At 32.6% G+C, this 21,307-nt stretch overlaps 1 protein-coding gene, 1 long non-coding RNA gene and 1 other non-coding gene across 4 annotated transcripts in view; 1 reads left to right on the top strand and 2 right to left on the bottom strand.

Moving 5' to 3' along the window:
* The window catches only part of pxb, a 132,463-nt gene that overhangs the window by 34,221 nt on the left and 76,935 nt on the right, over positions 1 to 21,307 (bottom strand). Inside the window, exon 2 of one of the 2 annotated variants that reach the window (XM_015981406.2) lies at positions 14,840 to 14,869. The exons of the other annotated variant lie outside the window; for it this stretch is intronic. The gene's annotated coding sequence lies outside the window, so the exon portion shown is untranslated. The remainder of the gene's footprint in view (positions 1 to 14,839; positions 14,870 to 21,307) is intronic. 2 annotated transcript variants of the gene reach the window in all.
* LOC135265664 (uncharacterized) lies at positions 5,633 to 6,692 on the top strand. Its single transcript, XR_010333416.1, has 2 exons — positions 5,633 to 6,503; positions 6,552 to 6,692. It is a non-coding gene; the product is annotated as an uncharacterized LOC135265664 (long non-coding RNA).
* TRNAR-UCU (transfer RNA arginine (anticodon UCU)) lies at positions 6,118 to 6,190 on the bottom strand. The gene has a single exon. It is a non-coding gene; the product is annotated as a tRNA-Arg (tRNA).

Below are 21,307 nucleotides of genomic sequence, written 5' to 3'. Positions count from 1 at the left end.
GCCTTAATCTTGTTTTAAAAAGACCAATAAAAACTCCCTTAGAATAACTCGAGTATTAGAAAAATGCAGAAAAAATCTCGTTTACAAGATCAAGATCGAGATAGATTAAATTTTTTATAAACTAACATTGATAGAACTCACAATTTGTATTTGTAAAAATGTGTTCTATCCTTAGCATGTTTACAAAAAAATGCAGAAAAACAAAGGTAAAGAGAAAACGCAATTTTTTTCTTTTGAATTTTTTTTATCATTCTCATTGTTCAAGAGTGTGTGGTTTACGTTTTACGCAAAAGAGCAATATTGCAAGCGTTAAAAAATAATCAAAATTTAATCGTATTTTGTTAAATATTACCAATAATTAGGTATATAGACACTGAAATACTGTCGTTTTTTTAATAAAATATTGTATGTTTCACAATATTTTCATTATTAGGTATCAAGGAGATTAATAATAACGACATGATTTACATCCTCCTTGAAAAATCTTATTCTTATAACACCGAAAATAGGATAATTCCCACTTCTTTTGTAAAGAAACTGTTCAGCAAACAAGTGTGGTTTTCAACTAGAAGTTCATGAAAAAATTACTTGTAGTCAAATAAATGGACTTCACTTTCCAAAAATATTAACTGCAGCAAACGACTACGTTAATTAACTAATTAAAAGAAAATAATACGTACATACTATTTTAGTTTGGATCTAATACAATGCTTTTTTAGCTTGTTTTGATGAAACCTGAGAACAGAGATAATTTCTGATTTGTTGTAAAAAGTGTTTAAACACTCAAAAGATACCCTATTGCAAAATATACTATCTTTTCACCTCAAAAGTTACCTCCAATCCAAATTCTCAAATAATTTTTGGTGACTTTTGACTTCCAACTCTTTTTTTAATTCAAACCACAGACACTTTTAGATCTTTTTACAATGTTTACGGATGAAGTAGAAAAAAAAATTGTTATGTGAAGGAAAATACAGTACTTACAAAGAAACAGATCATTTGGAATCGGAAAAGAATTTTTGAGTGAGTTCAAGAATTTTGTAAGAAAATTAAAAAACATTACATTATTTTAAGCTGTTTGACTTATTTCTAATTTCTTATTTTCATTCTTTATTTTTTTTTTATTTTCATTCATTCAAAAAGTATTCAAACTATAACAATTTTCAAAAAGTTCCTATTTTACTACGACAGGAAACACGTCGACAAGAAACAAATTGTAGCCCTGGAAACTTAAAAAATAAACTTTGGATAATTTAAACATCTTTCATTTTATTGGGCAAAATAGAATATTCATGAGTTTGAAAACAATACAAGAAAATTCGTTTGACAAACTCATTAACATGAATCACCACCTTTTATGGCCTTTCATTTTTAAAGTTGAGTTTAGTTAATATAATTTATTGGTGTGTACAGCAGTAAAATCATCGCCGTATTTATGGCATTTCCCATAAACCGTCCAGTGCTTGCCCAGATGGTCGTGTCCACAAATTTTTCAGTTGCTTTTTCCTCGCAAGTTTATTTACTCGTTCGATTGGCAGTAAACGTCGTAATTAACTGCAAACCAATGCTCGGTCCCGGCAAGGTTTGTAAAACATCAAATCAATTTATTTATTTAGCGCTGAAAACGATCAGTTTATTTGTCTGATGCGCTAATTGAGTAGCATTATTTTTAGCTCATTCCCGGAATCCACTGCAAATATATGCGCTGTGAGAGCAATTAAACTGTAATAAATTCAATATGGACCCTTTTAGCCGAAAGAGTTTCTTATGCGAGTTCATTTCGAGCAATGAATTAAAGAGGTAATTGTTTGCCGTATCACTCCAAGTCGAATCTATTCCAAGAGAGCAGGAGAGTTAACTGCCGACCTTCCTATCAGCCCCATTCATTAACCCGTGCACTAACGCCAAAACTAACAACACCAAATGGGCTTAGTGTGTCAGACGAGTCGTGAAAAGGCAATAAACGTGGGCGGTTGATTTTAATATCAGGTGCACACGGCACGGAGATTTGAATACGAGACACCGACTCAAAAATCCTTTGTCCACGCTCATTGGGTTCTAGGGCACGTCGCACTCATAATAAGTGCAATTCCGAATTTATGGTATTTCAGTTTTAGGCGCTTTGGCGCAACTTTTCGAATACAAATTTTGCGAAATGCAGCTTAATGGCGATGCAGGCGTTAATTTTATTCAAGTCGCATTTGCACGAATCGGGACACACTCCTCAAACGGCTAATTAGGCGATTAGGCAGATGTGCCGACTTACGGCAAGAAACTTGGCGAAAATTCCGCGGCTTACAACGGGAGGAAAAATAGTCGGCTTATTAAGGAAGCTGCTTGATGGGGCCGTGCTTGTCTAGTTACCTCTTGCTGTTTTAATAAACATAAACTTTCATATTTAGGGCCACGCTCAACTAGGAGGCAATAAAGCTACTTCTTGTCAGGCCACTTTGTATAATCGCTGAATCTCAACGTTTCTTAAAAATCGGTTCATTAAAAATAATTAGAGATCTCCGCTTACCCACTGTACAATTATTTCAAGTATTTGATACCGAACATTTCAAGAGTTTAAAAAAGTGCATACTTTACAGTACTGCAGAACAACAAAAACGTTTTTCTAACATTTAATTTGCCAAAAATCATGCTATAGGTTCGGTTCCGGTCAGGTCAGGTCAAGCCACTCATTAACAGAGTAATGAATATTTTAGGACTACAAAGGAGGCGATAAAGGACAAGCTACAGACTTCTTGTCGGCCACTTTATCTCGTTTCGTAAAAATGATTTCACTATAAATAATTAGAAATCTCTGCTTACCTGCTGTATAATTATTTCAAGTATTTTGATGTTGAGGAGTTAAAAAATTACTTTACAACTCAGCAGATCTTGTTTTTCTGGAGCAAATCTCTGATCACGGTTGATAAAATTGATATAAAAAGATTATGGAAGCAATTTTATTAATACAAAATGTATAAAAGGGAAGCTTAATAGCGACAAAGATAAAATCGAAGGTGGTATAACAAGAATGTTGAAATAACTTGCTTTATATGCGCCAAATGTTGATATTTATACTTCTGTAATCCTCACAACTTGAATTTTATCATAACATAAAAGTATTTATTAAAGTGTTTTGCCTTCTGCATACGATACTTCAGCATACGATAAAAGTATCCAATTATTTTTATCATTTTGAATCTAGCAGTAAAATAGGTAATAGAATAAAATTATGTTATTTGCTTGAAATAGAAAAACGTAAGAGTTGCATTTCGATATTTTGTGTAGAAGTAAAAAAAAACAAAAAACAAAAAAACAGAAAATTTATTTAGGTATTTCTTGACAAGTTAACAAAATTTCTTTGCTTTTGCTTGTATCTAACATTTTTGGCTTTTTGTAATAAAATACAAACAGTTAAATAAATATTACGAATAATTTTGCAATTCTCAGTGTAATTTTGGCGGAGATTTTAAAGCTAATTTATGCATTATTAAAGATTGAGATTTTTTAATGTTAAATAAACGATTTGATTTGATTTTAGTTTTTATCGAACGTAAAATATGTTGGAATGTTTGTGCTATTTATAAGTTCGTATTAAAAAAAAACTAGGACATTTCCATAATTAATTTGTCATAACTGAAGAAGAAACTAGAAATATTTTTGAAATCGGTTAAGTCATTAACGAAACTTGTAGTTTTAATTATATAAAATTAATTTAAGGTCAAACTTTAGTAACCAGTTGAAAACATGATAACTGTAATAAATACGCATCATAAAAATAATTCTTTGTTTGGTGTTCAAATGGTAAATATTTAATCGCACTGATAAATATTTCACTTTATTTGGAAAACATATCAAGACTGAATAATTCAGCATTAATACGGTATCAACATCCCAAATATGAATTGAAATAATGTCAAATTTTTAGTTATTATCACTCCACTCAAACCTTTAAGAAATTGTGTAATTGAATAAAAATATGGCACAGTATCTACAAATTACAGGTGATAACTAAACAGTAAATTGATCAAATTAAACCATTAAAAATTAAGAAATGCACTTATTTGAAAGATTTCGTCAAAATAAATCCAAAAAAAAATATAATGAAAATTTAGATAACGCTTAACGTTCCATAAACTTTGATAAATAAAATGAATAAAGTAACATAAACAAAATAAAAATAAAACCCGAAATAAAATAAAAAAGTAATTTCATACATTATTCTTTATTTGGTTATTTAAGCCACTTCTGACTGCATCCAACTTTCCAATAAAAATTTCCAAAAAATTCAAAAAATTCGTCAAAAAAAGCAAAAAATCGTCTAACTTATGTTACCTAAGTTACGCGTTCTAAAAATAGACAAGTCTTATATCTCCACTTAATTTGAACGCCGTTTTGATCAGAAATTTTATACAAAGCATAGTATTTTGTTGATACAGAGTGTTCAAAAATTGGCGCGCCAACTCAAAGAAACATGTGTATATTTTTTTTCTTTTTCTTTAAATTGTAGCTTCTTGTATCATGAAAAAAATTAATCCAGAAATCATTGAATTACAGAAAATTCTTTGGCTTGAAAGGTACTTATGACACTTCCTACTAAAAATTTTATTTCTTAATGTGTATGAAGTGTTTGTTAAGATAAGATAAAATAAAATGGCAGAATACCGTCGTAAAATCAATAAAAGTAATTAAAATCTGCCGTAATCACATCTTGCAACTTTGTGTATTTTATTAAAAAGAACATAAAAGTGTAATTGAAATGATTTGTGTGCGAAATACCTTTGAAGAGCTTTGACAAAATCCCCCGAAATTGCTTTCGGCTCCGTGTCAACGTATCGTAAAATTTGCGCCGCCTCGCCGTTTAAATATTTCAAATCTTATCGGGTTATAAAATCTAAAATTGGCAATTTATAAAAATAATTAAGCGATTAATTAAAAATCAATCGCGCGGGCTAATAAAGTGGTCCATAAGCGCCGGTTTTATCATCCGAAGCCGCCTCACATGCAAATCAACAAAACCCATTTGTCGGTGCTAACTCCGGCCATAAACAGTCGTTAATACTTTTGGTTCCTGGTTTCGTGTTGATGACACCATAAAATACCGAAATTAATTTCTAGCGTGTAATTAATGGTGAAAGTTTTTTAACATTCCCCGGGCACGGGCTACGATCTGGTCGAAGGATCAAGGGCTCCTCCTGACCTTTGGCGTCATTGACCAGATGTTGCCTCTAATGAAAATATAATTCGGGCTTTGTGCTGTCTACCTGGGGCCGTAATAGACACATTACCCAAATTGACATCTCAACGCGATTTTTCGGGCAATTAGTCGCGAGCCTCGGCTTAAAAAGGGCGCGCAGAGGGATTTGTTCGTTTCCATTTCCGCGGAGATTGAATAAGAAGAACATTACAATGGGTTATTAACTTATTAGGTCGGAGCGCGTCAGCGGGACGTTCACAAAGCGCAGAACCCCTCAATTAATTAACAATAGCAAGAAAAGGCAGCTACAATGCTTCCTAAAAGATTAAGGATTGGAGCCAATTTGGAGATGTCAGTTTTTCTACCCTCGCTCCAGGTATATTGGAGGTAAACTTCGACAGACAGTCGATAACATCTTACTGCGCTCCACAGCTGACAGACGTGATAATTGCCGTGAACTGAACGGATAAAAAGAAATCACGAGCAAAACAAAAATATGTTTATAACGTAACAGATGGGTGATAGCTCGACAAATCCATCGGCCCACTTTTGGCCAACTGTTGATTTCCGGACGGCAGAGGACCAGGAAATCAGGCATTAGAGCAAATGCCTCATTATCTCGATAAACGATTGAGAAAAACACAACAATCGTGTTAATTACCCACTTGAAATGAAACTTACCAAAGCGTTTAAACTTAACGATTACCTGAGACCATTAATGAAGAATGGAGTATGACTATTTATTATTTACATATTATTGCAATAATGTTGGCTATTAAGTGTAATTATGTGCCATTCGTTTGATTTATATTGATTGGAATATTTCTGTAATTACTGTGTTAAAGACCGAGCAATTTGTCACTTTGCATTAGATTTATTTTGTGATAAAATCGATCAAGTGTGAAAAGAAAAAGCAGAGCTTTCTGCGACATCCCTGGCGGGGATCGAACCCACGACCTTTGGATTAGAAGTCCAACGCGCTATCCTCTGCGCCACAGGGACAGTATCTTGAGAAAACTTACAGCACGAAAAATGTAAACAATTTAAACTCATGATAAAATATTAGCAGCTGGTAAAATTGCATCATATTGTAAAAATATTTCATTGTTTTACCGACAGTAAGATTAGGATAAGAATCATTTGAAGTCTATTTTGATAAAAGATAAATTAAAGCTATTGTTTTTTTGAACGAAAATAAATAAAATACAAAGGATTCAAATCGTCATAATCATGTTTGTTTTTATTCACAGTCACTGGAATGTGCAGATTTTTAACCTTTTAGACGTTGGAAAAAAGATATTACATCCTTTGTTCGGTAATATGCAACATTTTCAACATTAAAATTACCTTAGGATTTTTTTAGTTGATCCTTTAGTAAATTCACTGCCACTTGCAAACATCACGTTAAATAGTGACCACAATAAACTGTGATTAAGTAAAAAACCTAATTATTATCTTTTGATATGTATAAATAAATAAAATAAAATGTATAAATAAAAATAAACTGTAATATTATTATCCTTTGTCCTCTATCAAACCTCCTGATTTGTCCTTAATTTGATTTCCTAATAATTCCTAATAATTAGAGAAAATAATAATAATAATAATAGTCCATTATTAAAAAAAAAAATAAAATAAAATATATAAACTCGGTGGGGTGAAGTCTAGCCAAAGACTACTCAACTCAACACCAAAGTAATAAAAAAAACACAAAAAAATAAACACAACGGCAAAAAATTAAGAAAAAAAGTAGAAAAACCGTATGTGATAGAAACAGAACTTAAAACTAAAGAAGAAGAAGAAAAAGAAGAAGAAGAAGAAGAAGAAGAAGAAGAAGAAGAAGAAGAAAAGTAGAAGAAGAAGCAGAAGAAGAAAAAGAAAAAGAAGAAAAAGAAAAAGAAGAAGAAGAAGAAGAAGAAGAAAAAGAAGAAGAAGAAAAAGAAGAAGAAGACGAAGAAGAAGAATAGGAAGAAGAAGAAGAAGAAGAAATAATATCAGTTAACCATGTGAGAATAAGAAATATTTGTAAAGTGCACGAAATTTTAATTGGTAGATGAAAAATAAAAATCGATTTCATTCGCTTGCCGTTGAAAAAACTGTATAATTCCATTTAAAAAATCTGGGTTGTAACCATTTTTTGATCCCCATTTTCAAAAAATCATACTAGCCTTGAAATTTGACAGCTGGAAATCTGAGCCATCTTGGAAAATTCTTCAAACCTGCGGTTATTAAATGCAGAAAAGTTTTTTCACTTATCATAAAGGCTTATAAAGCTGTTATTTTTTGAATGGACTTATGCAAATAATAAATTCGACAAAAACTTAACATAGGTCAAAAACTATGGTAGATCATTTTAGCCTATTTTGTTTTAGAATAACACTAGAAATCATAAAATTTCAATTATTTGACATTTTGTTACTTATTTTTGTTAATTAAATTATTACAAAAAATTGAAAAAAAGTCACATAAACAAAAAAAAAATAAAAAATAAAACTAATAGAATCAGAAGTAATTTAAGAATCAGTTTCAGTGCATAAAATAAAATATTAGTGCAAAAAACATTATTACTGTTTTCTCTTTCATAAGTATAATGTAGGTACATGTTCGTAATTATTGCATTTTAATAAGAATTTTTTGAATTTATCATGCAATAGCTGGCATTTGCTGATGAGAATGCGTGTTGGCGTATAATCGGGAAGAGTTAAAAGGTGCGGTATTTGGAATTTGGATGTTGTATGATCAAATGCTTTGCAAATTTTGTCGGGATTGCATGTAATATCTGATTAAAAATCGGCTTGGAAGGAATGCCACTCCCGCCACCTGCCCTCCATCCAAACCTATATCTGCATTTCAATTTCCGCCGCGTTTCTGATGGCACGGACTCGATTTTCGATGCCCTGCAGAGCCGAAAACAAGCCGAACAAACCGAAACAACTTAATTTCGAGACCGCCTCGAATAAAATAGCAGAGAAGAGAACTAATTTACATCTGTAATATGACAGGCCGACAAAATCCCGAACCTTTTCGAAAGTTGGCGGTAATTTATTGCTAATTTGCATATCATTATTACGATTATTACAGCACTCAACATAATAAATAACGGCCCATTCGGGCCTCGGAAGTTTCCAGCGCGAGTTGTTATGTCCGGAATTGCTTTCGCTAATTAATGTTTTCGAACAGATGATAAACAATGGGCAACTCCTCCCCGGAGTTGTTTGCTTTGCGGTCATTTGGGGTGATTATTTGACGGAGTGACGCTCGAAATTTGGAAAGTAGTTGATAATTCGACGGCAAACAGTGCCCTCGGATCACACGGCGGTGATGGCAAATCCAGCTGAAGTATTCTCTGCGGTTGGGCAAAGGCAAACACATTATAACGCACTTTAAAACAACTTAAGCCTAGGTAAATATTAAATGCCAATGCCAGAATCAATAAACTTGAGTAATCTAGATTCATATCTGTAAGCCGATACAGCAGTTGACTTTGTTTGGGCCAGGAGATATATTACAGGGTGCCCTCAGGTAGGGACTGGTCTCGGTTTCTACCTGAAACGCGTATTCTCCTTGGGTGATTATGTGGCGGTATAAACGAGCCGCCGTTGCTATTAAACGAAGATTAGCTAATGCAGATCCTTCACGTAGAATAATTAATCGAGCACAAAACTCCGACACCGACTCAGAAATCTTGATTATGTAGTTTTATGGCAGTTCCCAACTCGGCTTAATCAAATAATTGTTAACAATGCAAGCCAACGCTCGATAAGATAGAATTCTGCTTCAAGGAGCGTATTTTATCACAATGCTAAAAAGGCGAAAAATATACATTTCAAAGTATTGAGTTACTCGACTTCGCGGTAATTTCGTGAGGTGGAAATTCAAAACTTCACGACTTCGAGAAATGAAAATTGAATAAATGATGAATTTTAATCTCTACAATCAATTTTCACCACAACATAAAAGAACAATTTTCAGACGCGGATGGGGGCTGAAGCGGGCCAAATTCAACGAAAAAATTCAATTTTACCGAAATTAATAAGAAAACTTTCCGCAAGATCACATTTTGATATCGTAATAAAGTGCATTTTATTATACACACACGTACCAGCAATCTACTGGAGGATTTTTTAATACAACAAGCAGAGAGACGTCCGTAGAATGGATTGTTGATAAGATTAAAAAACCGCCAAGAATTCGGAAACTATTGGTTCAAAAATACATTTGATACTTTCTGAACTAAAAAAAACTTTGGAATTTGAACTTATAAATAAAAATACAAAGATATTCATTGAATTAATTAAACAACGATGAAGGCCAAGCTGGCCAAGTCTAGCTTGAAGCTATTCAAGTTAGACTTCAAAAATTCATGTCAAAATAATAATTAATAGAACATAAAATAATATACAAATAAAATTATTAACAATATAAAAATAATAAATTGTAAAGTGCCTAACAAAATTATGTAATGGGAAAAAATAACAGGGGCCTTTACATTTTTTTACAAATTCCAAAATTGTGGTGAATAGAAAAAAAATACTGGTATAACTTGAGCCACAACTTTAGCCTCAAGATGTAGCTTCTAAATAAAATTTGAGAGAGTACTGCAATTTTTCCCAATACCCGTTGTCCAAAAAGGAACATGTTTTTGAGTAAATATAACAATATTAATTTGAATAAAAGAGGAAAAAATTTCAGTTGTTTCGCCATTTGCGAGCAAACTCCGTTTTCTGCAATAAAACAACCAGTAGGCAAAAACATTGCTGCACTCTCGCCCCTTATTCTTTCTTGCGTTCCCCTTTTGATGACAATGCCGTCAAATCAAATTTGCGTTATTGCGTTAATGTTTCGTGCATCCAGAACTAACGCAATTCTTCACGTCTCAGGAAATATTTAGGGGGCGAACATATTTCCCCTTCTAACCCTAGCTGCAAAAACTTGGCAAAGTTTTTATCTCCCTTTCTCAGCCCAAGTTCACTTCTGCAAGCATTCTGGCATGAAAGCGGTGCACCGAATAAAAATCATATTTGATAAACATCACGAGGGGATTATTTTGATACAGATCGAGTTAGTCGGTCCCAAAATAATAACCTTCCTGCTCATCGGTCCATGTGATTGGTATTACGCGACCCCTGATATTTGATACACAACACTTGGAGAAATTATAGATTCCGGAGTGACTCCTTGGTGGTTTCACACCGACTCGCGATCGATGCCTCTCCAGTCGTAAAACCGTTTTGTTCGCCGCCACTGAGGACTTTATTTGGTCCAAGAGACGACAACATAATTATGAACCAAATTGATCACTTTGCCTAGCAGACCGTGGCAGGATTGAGTCATTGTTGAGCCACTATAATAGTTCATAGAAAGTGAATCTCCAGGTTGGGTTTATGGCTTTAATTGCGTTCAGTGGCTGACTTGTGGGTAATGAAGATATTACGAGGGTAATAATTTTGACGACTATTTAATAACATTTTAACATCCTTACGAAATTACTTTCTTACGGTGAAAGCAAAAGCTTGATGAGCTGGATGGGAGTTTGCAGCTCCATTCAAATTTATCTGAAAATTCTGTAATTAAAATCCAGCCAAAAAACAGCCTTTGTCCATTCAGAGTTTAGATTTCAAACACAAATCAAAATTTCGATTATTCATAAATGCCACCAACTGCGAGAATGCTTGAAATGGTTTTATTGGCAAATTTATCAAGTAGAAGATTTTTTTAATCAATAAATCGGAAAAGCACAAATAATAATTAAAGTGTAATATTTATTGAAAAAAGTATGATTCAACTCTGCTGTTTTAAATTTATGAAGTCCATAAATTTAAACATTTATTATTTTAGCTTTGCTCATTAAATTTAATTACCAGCATGCTTTTAATATATCATTTAATTCGACAGTTTAATTTTTACTTTGTATTTTACCTAATGACATTTGACGTTATAAATTATGTCGTAAAATTATACAGGATGTCAACGAAATATAAATTTCATTTTATTTGACTTGCCCTATACACGCATTTGTCAGTCCTTGAAGGTGGGATTATTTTGACTTTTCTGGCCCTAGACCCAAGTGAGACAAAATACTTTCTTTGTCTACTAAACTATACGTCAAAGTCGTATATAAAGTGTCCTCAAAAATCGATTGACGTTAATTTATTCGAGTAAATAGTTTTATTCTTAAACCAATAATTTCCGATTTTCGTGTTACTGCTCGAGAGGGGTGGTTTACAAATAAAGATATTAGATGTTTTGTAAAAGATGGAAAAGTAAAAATTCTTTTCAACAAAATTTTAAAATATACGATCACTATTTCTCTGAAATATCCGTTGCCAGAGCAAAAAACAACACATTTTCTAATCAAATGAAAATTTTACCTCGTATTCCCATTGTTTTCAAATGATAAATTTATTTTTTATGCTACATTTTCAAAGTTTTTTTCTGTTTAATTTTTATGTATCTAACATTAGGTAGATATGATGGTGGGATGGATCCAGTTACAGGGACAAGAAATAAAACAAAATTGCTTTGGTCGACTAGTTTCGTTTTAATTTGAACATCATCAGGACTTAAAACGGACATGTCACTAATAGTGATGGCAAGACAAGTCAATAAAATATGAGAAAATTATTTAACGCCTAGACTCTGTCACACAATTCATACTTTTTGTCTAGTTGAGTCAATTATTTTGCACAAAACAACATTTATACAAAATCGCTTTACTCCTCAGGTTTCTTATATTCTCTCTTCATTGTATTTTTTTATTCAGACAGGCGATGAAGTCGTTTTAGTTTGTCGTTAGTTGCTGCAAGGACCTCGAAGCATAGATTTCTTCTACAATTCAGTTTACAATAAATTTTCCGAAAAATGGCTACAATTTGCCCAATTTTCCCTATTAACTGTTACTACTTTCTGGCATAATGGGCCATTTCGGCAACGCAGTCTGCAACTGCAGCGTAATTACCATCTGTCAAACATCAAGGAAAAACGTAAATCTTCCGTAATTACGGAATATCGCCGTCACAATCTCCCGAATTTCCTCGATTGCATCTGTCCCCTGCACGCAATCGTTGTAAAGCATTTGATGTCTCCTCGTTTCGGCAACGGGCTAATCCGTCTGAAATATTTTATAGGTAGGTAATTTGGCGTCAAGTTTGTTTTCTGCGCGAGATTATCTCTCGACATCTGGTGCGCGACTTCAAAGATCTGCCGGACACTTTGGATTAATGAAGGCAGACACACAGTCAGCCAGATCACGATGAAGATGTCACAGCATTGAACAGGAGGGGCAAGTCGCGTGACGTTCCGACGGGCCGCAACTAATTATGTCTGGAAATAAAGTCACGGCTGGCGGTCTTTGCTTGCGCTAAGCCACTCTTCTTCAACTGAACCGATACGACTTTTCAGACCCACTAAACACTAACAAAAAGCGACGGACACGAATCGAATCGAATTATGGATTAAGAAGGCGATTATTAAACTTTTCCCGTTCTGCAAGAAGTTGCCAAATTCGCAACGCTACTCAACGGCTTGATTAAGTGACGCAAAGGAGCTTTTTACGCATCTTTGTTCTCACACGGGGCCGTGACCGAGCGCATTTTTTTACAACAACCATAAAGAGGAAAACTAAAATGCCGAATCGGCAAATAAATGCGAGTCTTTGTCAGCTCTCAAATACACTGAAATTAACAGAGCACGAAGAATACGTTCCAACAGATTTTAAAAACTGAGTCATTTCATGCCTTTTTTAAGCACAACAACCAGGTTTCATCGTTCACTCGTTTTGGTGATCTTGATTCGTACATTGAAAGTGGAAAGTTTTTTACATTATTTAACAGCTTTGTATTTTTTACTAAATAATTTCCTGGTTTTCATTTCTCATATTTGTTTTTTTACTGAAAGTGTATATTTTATATCATAGTAAGTGAAGTAACTTTTAATTTAACATTATTTTTTAGTATCTACATAGTTTTAGAAATATCAAAGAAAGTGAAAAAAATTAAGAATGTAACATAAAATATTAAAAAAAGCTTAAAATGTTACCAACAAAAAAATAAAATTATGTGGTTGGGTAAAACAACGAGGACCTTTACAATTTTTTACTACTAAATGGTGTTGAATAGAAAAAATTGTTGCAAATTGTTAACCTGAAGATGACAACGGCTGTTGTCGAAACAGTGCAAATAAAGTAGAATCATTTTTTTCGATCCTTTATTTCCACTAATAGACACCACGTTACAAATAATAGAAAAAAAGACAAGAATAAACCCTAATTTAGGAAAAAACGAAAAGTATGTTATAATTTAAAAGAAGATGGCAATCTAATTGTGGGCCAAAACATTGTATCTTGTCAACAAAATTTGAAAGACCGCCTTATTAAAGTACTAATAACTACAAAAATAAATACAAATAAATAATACATACAATCTAAAAAAACAAACACTAAATTTCTTTTGAATACTTGTACTTACTATGAATTTATTTCAATTTAATCATTATTTGGTCTAAAATGTTTTCCCGGACATCGTAAAGTACGATAGGACCATAAATTATATACGTATTTTTTCTCAATGCAAGCAAAATCTTATTCTACTTTTAGTAGGTATTTAAATTCCCTGTCACTTTTTTTATTTTCTTTAATGTGACTTAAAATTCACGTAAATGTTTTCTGCGACATTATTAATATTACCTACTTTTCTTCTTTATCTGTACAAATGGATTACTTAACTTGTACAAATGGGCCATTTTCAAATCGCCAAATAAATCTTGGTTCATGCTGAATTCAGAAAAGCCTTTTTGTGTTTCCTTCTCCAAATTTAAACAAACGTCGTATTTTTTACTAATTATCATCTTGTTCTAAATAAAAAAAGCTCAGTCCATTTTTTAATTTTTTGAATTCCTCAAAGTCTTCCATTTCTTTGTTGGTAGGTATGATATTTTGGATACTTTATTTTAATATATTTATTCCAAATACTACTCTCAACTTCCAAACTATTCTAAATTCTTCCAAATATTTCCAGAACTGATAATGATTAATGAATAACTTAATGATTACATGCCGCAATTTTCTGATTTTGCAAAATTCATCAAAAATTTAGAAAATCATTACACCAAGCGATTGCTTAAGTGACAAAAGTCAGGGGTGGATTGGAGACAGTCGGATAAAATTTTTTGAAAAATTGATGATGGATGCTTTTATCTTCCATTTGTCTACATTTGGATAAATCATCCGAATTCAGCTTGGAATTCCTCGTAATGGAGTCAGTTTATCCGCCATTTCTTGTTCTAAACAAAACGAATCGATACCATTAGGAGCAACTTTCTGTTCAATCATTTATTCATATTTCCACGAAAATTGCTGTGTAGCGCCAACATAAAAAGCTCTGCTCTTGTATGCACCACAGAGACTAAGATAACATTTCGAATAAAAAATAATAGTGTCTCTGAAATGATTCTTGTGAGCGAGCTATTTCCCGTATTCACAAAGGCTTATCTTTATGATAAACGCGACTTAAGAAAGAGTCTGATTTTTTATTGGCTCAGCTGCCTGAAAATGCCGATAGTTTCAGGCGTTCTCGTTACGAAAGTCAACATAAATACAATCAATAAGTTGTATCGGTAGACCGCTCTGGGGCTCCTATTTTCAGGAAAACTTACCTAAATAAGACACTTCACGGCATCCAAATCCTGAAAAATAAATCGCATTAATTGGTAAATAAAGTTCCCCAAGTGTATTTTTAATTTGAAAAAAGTTCGTTGATCACGTCGCGACAGTCGAACCCACAACTCGCATTCTTTTAATAGTAAGAAATGCTCCCAGTAATGCCCCAGACGCGTTGCTCCTTTAATTTAGACAAATGGAATTCCTGTCAAACACTGGTCTAAAAAAAGTGTTTATTTTCTAATTATCGGGCCCAAATAAATCGCCGACTAAATTAAAATCGCCCAAAATATTATGAGGCAAGCATTTAACATGTGTACTGGGCAATAAATAACTTAGCGCCGGTTGAAAATAACGTGTTGTAAGAAGCGACGTTTCATTAGGCTTTTTTCGATTATCCGCTTCATTAGTACATGCACCGATCGGCCCGAAAAAATCAAAATAAGCAAGTTCGTGTACAACACACGCTTGTCACTCGCCAACTCAAACCGGGAGTAATTAGACACGCGTTTCTTGGAACTTGATGAATTTGTTCTGTTATTGCATCTGGAGCGAAATTTCTGGCTTATTTGACGTAAAGCAGTCTAAAGCATCTACAAATGATGATATATCTCGTCCACTTAATAACGCCGCTCCGAAATTAAATGTTCCAAAGTTTATACTTTGTCATTTACATTTTTATATCGTGCAGGCTCGTAAAATGGTTTGTTAACGTTTATTTTATTCCGACATTGCGTCAATATTGTATCTGCGACATAAATATTTCCCCCATTTCATTTTCATACGTCTCGTGGATTGCCGCTATCGAGGAGGAAATTGATTTGGTTCGAATAATTTGTGGCAAAAGGGCCATAAAGTGAAAGACACTGGAAGTACAAAAGAATATTTTAGGCATAATATTCGATTCACCTCCATACCAGCCACCCGTTTCCATAAAGGTCCTTTACTTTTTCTATTATTTATAAACGATATTACTGCAGCAGTAACTTGTAACAGTCTTCTATTTGCTGATGACCTTAAGCTTTATAATATCATAAAAACCGGTAATGATTGTCAAGTCTTGCAGAATAACATCAACAATCTCCTCCAGTGGTGCGAAGCTAATAGGCTAAACCTAAATATATCTAAATGCTTTATTATGTCTTACACAAATAGGAAAATTCCGATCATGTATAGTTATAATGTTAGTGGTCACATTTTACAAAGAACAGACACATTTAAAGATCTAGGAGTTACCTTTGATAACAAACTTTTATTTGTGAATCATATTACAAATATTATTAATAGCGCTTATAAAACTTTAGGATTTATTTATCGCAACTGTAGAGAGTTTACTAATTTAAGAGCCTTAAAAGTCTTATTTTTTGCCCCTGTATGCTCCAAGTTAGAATATTGTGCAATTATTTGGTCACCTATATATGCCACACACATAAATAGTATTGAATCAGTCCAAAGAAAATTTTTGAAACTGCTATGGTATATTTCTTTTAAAAATTACCCCGATAGGGGATGTGACCAACTAGTGCTTTTAAGGACATTTAATATCAATTCTCTAGAAGTTAGGAGAATTATCTCAAGTATTGCATTTTTACATAAATTACTAAACAACAAGATTGACTGTATTGCTCTTGTTAATAAGATAATTTTTCTGGTTCCTAGAATTAACTCACGGCATCCCATGACTTTTTACAGTTGCAGTTGTAATACGAATGTTCTATTAAAATCACCTATATATGTAATGTGTAGTAATTTTAACAAAATTTGCAGTAGTTGTGATATTCATTTTTATTCATTTAATTACATTAAAAATCATATAATTAGTTACTTTAGTGGCTAGGTAAAATTTAATTTTAGTTCTTGTTTCTTAATTTATTATTATAGTATTATTATTAGTTTGTTTTAGTTTATTTAAATTATTAGTTTTTGCTTGCAGCACGATCATTAAGTTTAAGTTTATTTTCTGTAATTGGGTGTTTCACCTGTTGAAAATAAAATAAATATTATTATTATTATTATTATTAAATGTAAAATATTATACAGGGTCAGCTCGAATTTTTGTAAAACGCTTGCTGCTATCGCGCCGTGATTTACATTCGCTGCTGTTTGCAGTGGATGATAGGATTAGCGCGCGTATTTGTATAAACTAGAACAAATCAATCGAGTGATGTTAATATAATTGGCTGGAGTTGATAACACCGGCCGATGCAATGCATCAAAAGTTATCTTGGGCTGGCGTTATTTACGGTGCATTGTTGGAAAAATGGTATCCGGGGGCTAAAAATAATTTGGCGAACGGTTGCAACGAGGGAATATTGATGAGTTCCATAATCACTTTATCCCGATGTACACACATCCGAAGCGCACACAAAAAATGGCAAATTGCCCTAGTGTTGAATATCAAACACAGTGTGCAATATGTTGAGGTAAATGAATTCCGGCAGTGTGTGCGTCCCTGAGGGCTGTTTTGTGTGCCAAAACCACATGAACTTGTGACAACGACAGACGCGCCATTTCATAATACCTGGACCGCAACTTAATTAACTACTAACCGAATTTGACCCTTTACCTCACGGTTTTACTACTACGACACAAATAACTCGCAATATTGGCGCCAATGACCACGGACGCAATTTCTAAGGAAGTTCCACAAAAGCCTAAAGTTTTCGGGACAGTTGATGCCAAAAGTGAAAGCCAGAAGACCATCATTTTCCAGAAAAAAACATATTTCGGTTTGGTTTTCGCTTTTTCTAACAGTCTAAGGGCCGGTTTATAGGAAATGGACTAATCAAATTGCTTTAGTTTGGTCACGTGATCAGTAAATCACACATTTAATTGCAGATTAAACTAAAGACAGTTCTATAGATAGGTCCTAAAACCAGCAGTTTACTTAAAAAATAAATAAAAAAGTGCTACGGGTATTTAAGCTACGTTTAACCCGCATTATTATGTTCAATTTTCTTCTAATTGTATTTTACAAATTCTAGTAGGTTCCCTTATGTTGAATTATTTTTTGCTTCTGACCACTGATTAATCACAAATACGAACACAAAGACATAATTCTTCTTCGTCTTTAGATTCTTTAGATAGTAGGTATTTTCAACTTTTAGATAACTATTATTCCTAAGAAGTGTCTCATCAAGACAAGAAAACCTTTTCTCCTAGGAACATTCACTTGTCTACCAACTTATCTGCATTAGACATTTTTAGATAATATGTAGAGAGATTCGTCCTCGCCAAAAAAAAAACTTTATTATAATCTAATGCAGAAATCGAGGTAGAAATTGAAGATTTACTTTGAGATTTACAAAAATAATTATGACATATAAACGCATTGTTTAAGAAAAATAAAACTGATGATGAAATATTTAGAGAAAAAAAATTGGTGAGTACATACTAAGAGAAAATAAAAAAAATAAGTTCAAACTAATAAAATAAAAGTTAATTGCGAATAATTATTAATAAATTTAGTTTCTGAAAAATAGGTTTTTTAGCGATGAACTACTTGATTAAAAGCGTAATCCACAAATTGTAGAAAGAGTCAAGATTTTAAAATTGTTTTTCTTTCTTTCAAAGTAATCTGGAACTTTTTTTTCTGTGAAGCTTTCAGATTTGTTCTAATTTCCCTTTATTAATACATATTTTACCTATACTTTTATTATCATTTTAAAAAGTAAGCAAAGATTCCTTTTTTCTTCTTTTTTAAATTCTAAAAATTTGTTGTGCCGTTCACATGCACATTTTGTTATAGCAACAATTAATTTAATCTAATTATTCTTGAATTTTTGTTAGTTTTTTCTGCCTAGCCCCAATTTTTTTAGATACTTTATCGATAGATACAGTTTTTTCTTTCTTTTTTACTTTTTTGTTTATTGTATATAAATAAAAAGTTTATATTCTCACTTGAGGATGAACACTTTGTGGTTGAAACGTGTAGTGTTTTTAAATAAAGGTTTGGTGTGTCGGGTTTTTTAAACTTTGTTTTATTTATTGTATATGTACGTTTACGAGTACATTTATGTGCAGTTACTTACTGCCTTCTTCTGAAAGTTTGATATAATTGAGTTTTCCTTTAGTTTACTTTAAACAAAAAATAAAAAGCAAAATAATTTTTCATACTTCCTTTTCCTTTATCATGTTTAAATTTATTTTTAAATTTCTACTATTAATTTAGTTCAACGTGTAATTTTAACATTTTAAATAATTCTTCCTTAAGTTTCTTATTAACTGCGGAGCTATAAGCAAACTATTAAATTTTTTATCAAAAAATGGTAAAAAAATAAAATAAAACACATAAAAATACGATTTTTTGTGTGTTTGATGAGCACACCATTTGCGTTAAATCCTTGATTAATTTGACAAAATACTTCAGAATAGTTCAAATCGTCTTATTCAGCTTTGTTTAAAACCATTGATTTCTAACAAATCATCGCTGAAAAAAATGCTAGATTTTTTTTGGAATGACTAAAACCGCCTTTTTTTGGACGAAAACATCGATTTTTTTTGGTTTTCTCAAACAAATTCCTAGTTTAAAATCTAATTACTTTAAAATAGTTTATATCCCCTTATTCTCGACGAAAAACCACATTATAGTTATTAATTTGGTTGAAATAAGTTGACGTCCAAGAAGTCCTAGCTTAAAAAAAATCAAATCGCTTTAAAATGGCGCAAATTGACTTATTTTCTTCAAATATTGATGTCCGTTGATTTCGGTCTTTTTGAAATAGTTCAGAACGCCCTATTCTGACTGAAAACGATGACTTTGAAAACTTGTGATTCCAGTTTCAGTTTGTAATTTTTTATACGATTATTTAGAAGCATTTCTACTTTCTTTTCTCTGTAGTATAAAGCTGTAGTTTGTTTCTAGAATAATTTTTATAGCAAAGTTTACATATTCTCTCTTCATAATATTGATACGAGCAGAAGTAAATTTTAACAATTTTTTGTACAAACTCCTCTTATTTCATAATCGTAACTTGTCTCTGAGTTGTAATAATCCCCGAATTGGCCCCCATTAGTGCAGGTCTTCCAGCGGCGGGTTTTGAGCCAAAATGAAATTTGCTGTAGCTCATATCTCAGTGGGGTCCGTTTGAAAACTGTTTCAATTCCGTTTGAGGCGCCATTAATTATCGAAGTAATCATTCGGCGTCTCCGCCCAAAACGCAGCTCTACAATTTCAGAATCTCGCTAATGTTTGGGGTTGCTTCCGAAAGTTCCTTACTACAAAGCAAACTTTCTAGTTGGCCTGTTTAATGCATGCATTACAAAAGTTTGTTGAAATTAGAAATCCTGTTTGATATTTCCGAAATATAATTAATTAAATACACTGTACAATTCAACACTTAAAACTGCACCGGGGCAAAAACCCCATAATTTATACTGCCGGAATGATTAAAGTTTGCGCCCTCACCGGCAACTACTACTTTTTAATTAAATTTTAACTTGGGAAAAGTTTCAAGGAGGTGCAGTTTAATTTAAAAAGCTAAATTTTTGTTAAACGGTGTTTGCGTTGATCGGATCTAATTATCTCGTGATGTGGAGTTGACGGGAAACTTTCAATGGAAAGATGGTTATTAATGCAACAATAACAATTTCAAGCTGGGAAAAAGTGCCTTCTCAGAAGTGACTATTTGGTTGATTCGATACAGACGTAGCGTACGTCTCCCTACTTACAAATAATCTATTGACTTGTTGAATAGTTTAGTAATGAATCCAAATAACCTAATTACGATGCCAAGGGTCTTAACTGACTTGCCTTCGTCATGCGTCTTACTCAACATTTTCCTTTAATGAATAGGAACTTTTGTACTCACACACTCCTCAAGACATTTATCATCGTTCCAGAGTCAAGTGATACACACCTAGCCCGAGGTGAAACGTTTACTTTTCCAAATAAAAGTATTTCACTGGCGTTATATTTTACAAATTCCCAATTACCGGAAGATTGGGTCAAAACGTAATCCTTTCTTCTGTGAACGGAAATTGGTTTCTTGTCCCTAATTAATGTTGCAAAATTACTTGTGACCGACAGTTTCCACAAACCTCACATAATTGCTAATTTCATGTTCAACTAACACTCTGATACCTAAATTGCTTGTGCATTTATAACGAAATTTGTCGCAGGACTTGCAATTTCGTAAAAATGATGGTCAGTTTGCTCACAATCAGGTAAACATGACATAAATTTGTTTCACATTCCTTACAATTTTAATAGTTGTCTGCATCTTTATTTTGTGTTTTTCTGTTTGAAATGGGATAAAAAAATGTTATAAAATGTTATGGGCTTTTCTACTTCTAGCTTTCTTCACTTTTGTGTAGTATATTTTTAAAAACTGTTTCATGTTATTCAACTTATAACGAATTTCTTGTGTTACAACTTTTTGATTACTATTGACTTAGAGTTGTTATGGACAAGATCATTTTACATAGGTTAGCATCAAAATAGTTACACTTTTCTGAATAGTTAT

The sequence above is a fragment of the Tribolium castaneum genome, chromosome 3 (assembly GCF_031307605.1).
Source record: "Tribolium castaneum strain GA2 chromosome 3, icTriCast1.1, whole genome shotgun sequence".
NCBI classification, from domain to species: Eukaryota; Metazoa; Arthropoda; class Insecta; order Coleoptera; family Tenebrionidae; genus Tribolium; species Tribolium castaneum.
The sequence above is the reverse complement of the archived record's forward strand: the minus strand, read 5'-3'. Positions and strand labels throughout refer to the sequence as shown.